At 43.9% G+C, this 9,715-nt stretch overlaps 1 long non-coding RNA gene across 1 annotated transcript in view; it reads left to right on the top strand.

The window, feature by feature from the left end:
- LOC105513341 overlaps positions 1-9,283 on the top strand; it is a 152,213-nt gene extending 142,930 nt beyond the window's left edge. The window contains exons 4-6 of the long non-coding RNA XR_001002000.1: positions 913-1,077; positions 5,123-5,204; positions 7,735-9,283. This is a non-coding gene — a long non-coding RNA (uncharacterized LOC105513341). The remainder of the gene's footprint in view (positions 1-912; positions 1,078-5,122; positions 5,205-7,734) is intronic.
- Positions 9,284-9,715: the final 432 nt, after the last annotated feature.

The raw sequence follows: 9,715 nt of genomic DNA on the forward strand, positions 1-9,715 counted from the left end.
CTGAGATCTTATTTTTCCCTCCAAGGAAGCAAGAGGAACAATAAATAGCAGTACACAAAACAGCACACATTTCATTCTGTAAAGGCATAGCAATTCTACCTCGAGGCCTCACGGACAAGGCTTTCCAATCTTTTCTGAGACTTTACACAGAAAATAAATTCAATTTCAGCACTCAGTGGCTGCCTCATGGTGGGCTCTCTGTAAATGGTTGTTTAATAAATGCTCTGGAAACTGGCCGTCGGATAATGTCTGGGGTATCATGGAGGAGGGGGCTGGCTCCCATGAGCACAAATGAGTTTTCTTGTCTTGTTTGTGCAAAGAGAACAGAAGGTGTGGCTTCACTTGCCACAGACAGGCCTTACCAAGCAGCCCTGTGCCCTGGGCCACCTCAATCCCCAGTTGGAATGACAGCTATGTTCATCTGGGGTGGGGGCACCTTTTATTTGTTTCTCCATCACTTTAGTAGTTAAACGTTAGAAGAATTGGTATCACAAACAGATGTCACCAGTTAATTTTTTGAAAAGAATATGATATAACTGGAGATGCCCACTGGGCTGCAGTCCTCAAAAGATTGTTGGTTGAGGGCAAGGAGCTACAGAGGCACCAACATTCAGAATTAGGCAGGGAAGCCCAGCTGATGAGTAGCCAGGGAGAGAGCCAAGAGCTAGGAGAACGTTAGTATCCAAGGGGAGGGCCAGGCAGGTGCTTGTCACCCAGGAAAAGAGGAACCAATGCTGTCTGCAGGAGCCATAGGGGCGGAGCAAGGGCTGCTCAACTATCCAGACAGGCAGGTCTGTAAGAACAAAGAGAATAACAAAAATGACATTTATATAGCACACAGCTAAGTGCTATTTGTGCATTATGGCATTTAAGAGGCTAGTACAAATCTCATTCATTCCTTTTCTTTTGCAGATGAGGAAACAGACATTAAGAGGTAAAATAACACGACTGAGTCTACACACTCCCTGATGGCTCAGCTGGGACTTAACCCCAGGTCCAGGGGCCTCTAGAGGTGTTGTGTGTTGCCACTATCCCATTCTGCCCAACTGAAGCAAGCGACAGAGAAACAATACACAGGCAAGTGCAGCTGGACTGACCATGATGAAAAAGGGCTTTGGTGATGGAGGCTTCCTTCAGCTTCCTGAGCAAGTGTTGGTTCACAGGCAGGTACAAGAATTACTTGGCAGGAATGGTCAGTGAGGGAACCAAGAGAAAGCAGCTGCCACCAGTCAGCCTGACCCAGGAGACCCTAGACACTAGCGGACCCCGAAACTCAAGTGCAAAAGTTGTAAGAGAGGAGCTGGCAGAGAATGGATTGGGAGACTGGGACCAGGTGCAGGCTCCCACTACCATCAGCTGAGATATCAGTGTTGCTCTAAGACGCTGACGCAGGCCCTCCTCTCCTCTTCTCCCTCTTCTCAAGACCATGTTTACATCCCCTGGTTTAGATCTCTCCTCTGAGCTGCAATGCTATACATCCAAAGGCATGTGAAACATCTCTCCCTGGCTTTGCCACAAATCCGAGGTGTCCACATGAATCTGTCACCTCTTACCCCACCAGGTCCTTTGCCTGTGTTCCCTGCCTTGGCTGAGAGATGATATCACCATCCCTTTAGACATCCAACAAAAAGCACAGGAGACCCCCCAAACACTACATCCTGTATAGTCTACTTCCTAAATGTCTCCAGTGTCCCCTTCTGTTCACATCCCCTTGGCATAACTTGTTTTCCCTCCACTGGTCTCCCTATCCAGGTCCAATCTCCACAGAGAAGCCCAGGTGAGCTAACCAAACATGTGTCTTTCTATGTCTCTTCTGTTTGAAATCCTTTGGTTACTTCCCTCACCTACCAGAATCCCCTGAGCTCCTGAGCCCAGCCCACACAGTGCTGGGAGTCAGGTCCTTGCTCTTCTCTTGTGGTTTCCACAGCCATGGCTGGCACATTCTTTCTACATCTACACGGGCCTCCCCCGTACCTCCACCTCGCATCTTGGCCTGGTTAATGCCAATTCCTTTTCTGAACTGAACCCTCTTGCCAGAGTGGAGACTCTCCTTGGTTCATCCTGTGTGGTCATCAGTCTACGATTCTATCCACCACTTGTCACCTGGATTCCCTACCTCCCTTCTCTCTCTCTCTCTCCGTCTCTCCATCCTTTCTTCTTTCTCTCTTTCTTTCTATTAGAAAAATTTCAAACATATGCAAAATAGAATAGTAATGAACTCCTCATAGTATAATGAACTACCCATAATTGGCTTCAACAATCAATAACTCATAGACAATCTTACAATCTTGCTTGATCTAGACACCCCTCTGCTGACCTTAGACACACACACACACACACACACACACACACACACACACACACACACAGCTAGTTTAAAGCCAATTGTAAACATCAAATTGCTTTATCCATAAAAATTTTAGTTTCTGTATCTAGTAGATAAGGAAGTTTAAAAAAATAACCACAATACCATCTCAACATACCTTGTAATTAGTTAAAATAATCAAATATCCACAAACATTCACATTTTTCTGATTGCCTCATAATAGTTCTTTTAAACAGCATTTGTTTAAATCAGGATCCAGGTAAGGTCTTACATGACAATTGATTGATATGTCCCTTAAGTCCCCTTTAACGTATAGATCTTCCCTCCCTCTTATTTTTGCCCTTTGTAGTGTATTTACTGAGGAAGCCTGGTGTTTGCCCTGTAGTTTCCCGCTGTCTGAATTTTGCTGATGGTGTTTTCATAGAGTCGTTAAACATGACTTCAGCTCCTCATGCTTCTATAAATTATTCCACTGGGTAGCCTCACTGTCCACTTCTCAAAGATGGAAGTCACTTTTTATCTTTGCATCTCTGGAACCTAGAGCAATGCCTTCCATATAGTAGACACATGAGAAAAACATTTTGGAAGGAAGGAAAGAAAGAAGAAAGAAAAACAAAGAGAATAGAAGCACAGGACCAGGGTGTGATCGTGGGCCAGTGTTTCTCAGTGTGAGCCACATACCAAAGTTATCTTTAACTGATTTGTTACAAATGATGGTTCCTCGGCCTTATCCAAAGTCCACGACAATCAGAACCGCTGAGTTCTGAGTCCATGAATCTGCATTTCTGACAAACTCCCCAGACATACTTCTCTTTCTGTGGCTCTGAGTCTCCTTGTCTGCACAGAGAGGACCCCTTCACTAAGGCCCCTGCCAACTCTAACATTCTGAGCCCGTCAGGATTCTAGGATTCCAAAGAATGGGCTACTTCACTTCAAATGTCATACATTTGAAAAAAGCAAAACCTAGCACCTGACTCTGCCCCTGAAGTCGACTGTGCTTGCCCTTAGTAGGTTTCCTCCATTCAGGTTGTAGGTTTCTTCAGGGTGCAGCCTTCAGTTTCCCAGTCTCTTTGGGTTGGTGATGTGACCCACCTGGCACAGAGCCACTGGTGAATACCACTGTCTGGCAGGCTCCTGGTCAGTCTCCTTCTCTGGGCCATCCCCTCTCCAGCTCCCCAAACACCCTGGCATATTCCGCACCGCTGCACATTTCAAAATCTTCCTTCCCCTCTCTTAAGTCACCCTCCTTCCTTTCCCTACCTTAGGGCTATGGGTTTTGGTTTATCTTTTAATCATTCTTTGTTTGTTTATCTTTCCCCTGGTTTTCAACCCCAGGGACAGTTCTCCTCACCAAGCCAGTTTGAATTAATTTTGCAGGGACAATTCCACAAGACTGTGTATCAATTGCTGTATTAAAATCAAGATACATTGCATTCCTTCCATCCTTCTTACCTCTTAATTTCCTGGTTCCCTTAAAGGCACAATCAAGTGTTGTCTGGCATAATTTGTTCTTTATAAACCCAGACTGCTCATTGCATGGACTTATAATTTAAGAAAGATTTTCTGGCAGTGTTTTATTTCTGTAATACTTTTCTTTATTGTATTTGGTGATTGAATCTCAGTGATTAAGGTGACAGTGAGGTGGACCTCAGGCCCAAGCTTCCTCACCAAGGCCTTCTCCCAGACTTCATCCATCTCATTCAGTCCTCTGCCTTCTGGCCACGATCTAGTCATGCCTTCACTTGAAGGGTAGGGCCATCAAAAGTGAGGGACATAAGCTACAAGCTACAGGGCTCTTTTGTCCAGTGTGCAGTGGACAAGCTCAAAGGATAAAAATGGACATGCAGAACAAAGGCCTGTGGGGTACGGAGGAGTGATGACAGGCATGGAGGGTGTTAAAGGTTGAATTGTGTCTCCTCAAAAGTTCTGTGTTGAAGTCCTAACTCCCGGTACCTCTGGATGCAGCCTTACTTGGAAATAAGGTCATTGCAGGTGTAGTTGGTTAAGATGAGGTCCTTAGATGGACCCTGATTCAGTATGGTTGGTGTCTTTATAAAAAGGGGACATTTAGACATTAAGTGAACACAGAGAGAATATCATGTGAAGATGAAGGCAGAGCTGGGGTGATGCTTCTGCCAGCCAAGAAATACTAAAGATTGGCAGCAAACCAGCAGAAAACTAGGGGAGAGGCATGGAACAGATTCTCTCTCACAGCCCTCAGAAGGAACCAACCCTGGTGACACTTTGGTCTTGAATTTAGTGCCTCTAGTACTGTGAGACAATGCATTTCTGTAGCGTAAGCCACACTGTGTGTGGTACTTTGTGGTACTTTTTTTTTTTTTTTGACAGCTCAAGGAAGCTAATACAGTGAGTATGAATGTGGGCTCTGCAGTTAGCCAGACCCAAGTTTGAATCCTGGTTCCACACTTCATTAACCATGTTGCCTTGGACAAGGTAGCATAACCTCTTCTAACCCCTGTTGCCTCATCTAAAATAGAGTTATCTAATACTTTCCTTAGTGGTATTGGGAGATGTGGCAGAGGCTGTGGGTGTTCTGTCTACATTCCTTTATCCAACCAGGCAGTGAGGGACCAAAGCTTTTTCTCCTCTGATGAGGGGACAAACCTGAGCAGTGTTCCATATGGTCTCCCTGAGGCTCAAACCACAGTTTCCCAGAGCAGTGAATCCTTCATTTACATACCCTTTATGAGCTTTTCTCCTGTCACTGCCATTCCCCATAGTAATCCCTGGATCAACTCCCAACTAAACTACTTGCTCCTAAATTTTTGCTTCAAGGTTTGCTTTCCAAGGAACCCAAATGAAGATAGAATGACTCAAAGAGAAGATGTATAAAGGTACTTATGGCATGTGGCACATGGTAAAAGCACTCAATTCATTTTAGTGAGTCTAATGTGGCATTCCTGCAGCATAAATGATGTGCAGTCAGCCTGCGGTGTTTGGAAATGGAAGGTGTATGTGCATGCACCCAGCCTCCAAAGTTGGTAACATAGTGTGAATAGGGAATTTCCACTCTATAATCCATGCACTGTCTGGTCTGATGGGTTGGTCATGTGGCCACTAGGAGAGATCTGGAACTGTGTGGATATGCAGGCATTGAAAAACATACTCTGGGTATGCAGTAGGAGTACTGTGTTTAAGTACAGATTATAGGGAGTATCTGCACATGTGCAAATGTCACTGTGCAGTGTATAAGGGGCAGCTGGTCATCCCCTGACCCTTGCAGCCTCAATGCCCAGCCCGGAGTGTTTGGAAGCCCCAGGAGAGCTCACCAAGACTCAGGCAGAGCCAGGCCCATCACCATCAGCTGACCCACTGCCAGGAATTGCTTGATTAATTGCCACACTGCCTAGCTGCTGGAGCACTGGGAAACACAGCAACTATTCCCAGGAGGTGAAAAGCCCAACCAAACCAGTGGTTTTCTTCACTCCATACTCACTAGCTAAGTTTCTTTCTTCCTGTGCTACCAGGACCTGCCTGGCTTTGTGGTAGAATGAATGAAAGACCTGGTGTCACAGAAACCCCTGTGATGTGTGCTGAGGGCTCGCTACCTGCTTTGAAGCACTCCTGTCTCCCAAGCAAAGAATACACATTCGGGGAGTTGGAAGGAGTCTCAGCTTTCATTTGAATTCACCCATCATTGCACACATGAGAAAATGACTGTGTTATACTGGAGAGCAGTGTTGACATCTGGGGTTGGACAAGTCTTTGTCATGGGGCTGCCCTGTACACTGTAGGACATTTAGGAGCATCCCTGGCCTCTACCCACTCCATGCTGGCACCACCTCCTACCCGCAAGTTGTACCAACCAAAAATACCTCCAGGCATTGTCAAATGTCCCTCTCGGGAACAAAATTGCTCCAGATGAAGAATCATTGCTGTAGAGAAGTCAACACACAGAATGAGCATTTGTGAACAAACTAGGGGTGCTTACTTATGAGTCCTGGATGACGTCAGCTTGCATGATAGCTGAAAACAGGTGATAATGCAATCTGTAGTGATACATATCTGGCTTCAAATTTCATTTCTCATTCACCAGCTTTGTGACCCAGGCTATAAAATGAAAATCTAATCATACCACTCCCCTGCTTAAAACCCTCCACTGGCTTCTAGTTTTTCTTAAAATACAATCCATCTTCCTTACCATAGTCTACCAGACCTAAACCTTGTTGTATACCCCTTCCTGTTCTCATGTGCTCTCCTGCAGCCACACAGAGTTCCTTCTGTTCCCTGAGTATGCAAAACTCCTTTCTGTTCCCACCTCCAGTTTTTGCACTTGCTGTTCCTTCTGGCTAGAACATCCTTTCCTCACATCACTGTGTATCTGGCTCCCTCCCCTTCTCTCATGCCTCAGCTTAAATGTCTGTTTCTCCAACAACAATGTAAGTTCCATAACAGGACCTACAACAGCATTAGATAAATAATGTACTATCATAGGTTTGTGGTGAAGATAGAATGAGAGAATAATAATAATAATAATGATAATAAATAACAGTAATACTAAAGCACTTGGCAAGCAAGCTCAGGGCATATAGTAAATACTCAATAAGTGGTGATTATAAGATTCTAATTTATTTTTTTCGTGCAGTTTACAGATAATCTGTCATTGTAGCTGGCCCGAATTATCTGACCTCCTCTCCAAATTTTGACAGTTCCCCGCAATATGACTCCTACCTCCCCAGTGCTTACTCCAAAAACACTACATTTCCTAGCTAGGGTAACCAACCTGCCCTGTTTTGCCTGGGACTTTTCTGATTTAGCACAGAAAGTCCTGCAACATGGGAAATCCCCAGTCCTAGACCACCTGGGATGGCTAGTAACCCTATTGCTAGCTTCCAATATGACTTCTTGTTAGGTGTGACTGAGATGTTGACTGGGGAGTGAGTTACGTGAGAGACCAGGCAAGAGATAGAACACTCTTTGTGCTGGTGGCTGGTGCGTGTGTGTGTGTGTGTGTGTGTGTGTGTGGCAGGGGTGGGTGGTGGTGGTGATGGCAGCTTGCCAACCATTTCACAGGCATAGGTTTCTTTACTGGGCCAGTATAGAGGGTATTTCTTCTGCAGTTCCAATGATTTTGTGAGCTCTCTATGTCTGTACTAAACTGCTCTCTGCTTAAACTACCTAGAGAGTATTCTGTTGTCTGCAACTGAGAAGCTCGACTAATACATACAATAATTGTGTCAGTCTCTTCAGTAAGTAAAGAGCTTCTCAAGGGATGCTTGAGATAAATCAGTATCTGGACAATTCAGGGGGTTTCTCATCACTTGATGAGATAAGTGGCTGTGTCTGTCATTTCAAATGCTCCAAAGACAGAGTCTGCTGCACTGTGTGGCAAGATCTAGCCCCTGTCAGTGTGGTCAGGCCATGAACACAGACCTCTTGCTTTCTAGGCTTCTGTACCTGGGTACCAGGCAGACTGTGGTATCAATTACAGTGGACCCCACGCATCCCTCAGCCATCCAGGCAGGTGCAGATACTCCACAGGCTAGGGGTAGGCTTGGGAGGCTGACTCAGCCAGAAGGTTGCCCTGGAGAAGACCAGGTAGTCCCTACCGGCATGCTTAGAGGACGTGTAGATCTATCATGGATGGTCGGGACAATCACCAGTACCAGGATATCTGGATCTGGTAAAAGATATTCCAAGAGGAGGTTCAGTTCAGAAGGCAGACGGGGCAGCAAACTTCCTGTTCATACACAATGGGTGAGGGACCCAGGGACCTGATTCAGCCCAGGGGAATGAGTTCAGGTGGTGTCTGGGTGGGAATCACGGTCAACAACCATCATCTGGGACTTAGAGGAGAACTCAGTTCAGAGGCAGAAATTCAGATTTCCTGAGGGACAATCTAGCGTTTATCTTTGAATTAGCATGAATCCCTAGAGAAATGTGGTGTTGCTTTGCATGTATATGACTTCGACCTTACACAAAGAATACAGTATTATGAACGTTGTTCTGTATTTCACTTTTTAAATCCTAGTACTAATTTTTTTTAAACATTTGCTTTCAGGTACATTTATTTATTCATTTACTTATGCATAGCTTTTATACAGTAACATGCAAAATATTAAGCGTGTTGCTCAATGAATTTTTAATAACAGCTTTATTGAGATATAATTCACCAATCACAAAATTCACAGTTTTAAAGTTTCAGTAGTTTTTGGTATATTCACAGTTGTGCAATCTTTACCGCTGTCTAATGCAGAATATTTTTATCATCCCCCAAATAAATCCCATACCCATTAACAGTCACATCCTGTTCTTCCCTGCTCCTTACCCCTGTACCCATTAATCTACTTTCTATCTTATGGATTTGCCTCTGCCTCTGTGGATATTGGATATTTCATATGAGTGGAATCATATATGACCTTTCATTTCTGGCTTCTTTTACTTAGTATAATGTTTTCAAGTTCACCTATGTCATGGCATGCATAAGTACTTCATTTCTTTTTACTGCTCAATAATATTCCATTGTATGGATATACCACATTTTGTTTATCCATTCTTTAGTTGACAGGCATTTGGGTTGTCTCCATATTTAAGGTATTATCAATATGAATAATGCTGCTATGAACATTCGTGTATAAGTTTTTATGTGGACATGTATTTTCAGTTCTTTTGGATATATACCTATGAGTGGAATTCCTGGGTCGTATGCTAATTATATCTGTAACATTTCGAGAAACTGCCAAACTGTTTTCCAAAGTGGTTGCCCCATTTTACATTCTCACCAGCACTAGATAAGGGTTCCAATTTCTCCATCTCTTTGCCAACACTTGTTATTTTCTTTTAAAATTATAGTTGTCCTAGTGGGAGTGAAGTGGCATCTCATTGTACATTTTTTTTTGCATTTTCTGAATGACTAATGGGGTTGAATATTGTTTCATGTGCTTATTTTAGTGACCATTTGTATATCTTCTTTGAATAAATATCTACTCAAATGTTCATTGAATTTTGACGTATGTGAAGTTACCCTTGTGTAACTATCACCCAAATGAAGATACGGAACATTTCTAGCTCCCTAGAAGATTCCCCTGTGCTTCTTCCCAGTCAAGTTCTTTCCCCAAGAGTAACTATTATTCTGATTTCTATTACCATAGACTAGTTTTGTCTGCTTTTGAACTTCAAAGAAATGGTACTGGATGAGCTTTTGTTTTTTTTGACAGAGTCTTGCTCTGTCACCCAGACTGAGTGCAGTGGCATGATCTTGGCTCACTGCAACCTCCACCTCCTGGGTTCAAGCGATTCTCCTGCTTCAGCCTCTCAAGTAGCTGTGATTACAGGTGAGCATTACCATGGCCAGCTAATTTTTTTTTTTTTTTTTTTTGTATTTTTGGCAGATGTGGGATTTCACCATGTTGGCCAGGCTGGTCTCAA

This window comes from Colobus angolensis, unplaced genomic scaffold (assembly GCF_000951035.1).
Source record: "Colobus angolensis palliatus isolate OR3802 unplaced genomic scaffold, Cang.pa_1.0 Scaffold105, whole genome shotgun sequence".
In the NCBI taxonomy this organism is placed as follows: domain Eukaryota; kingdom Metazoa; phylum Chordata; class Mammalia; order Primates; family Cercopithecidae; genus Colobus; species Colobus angolensis.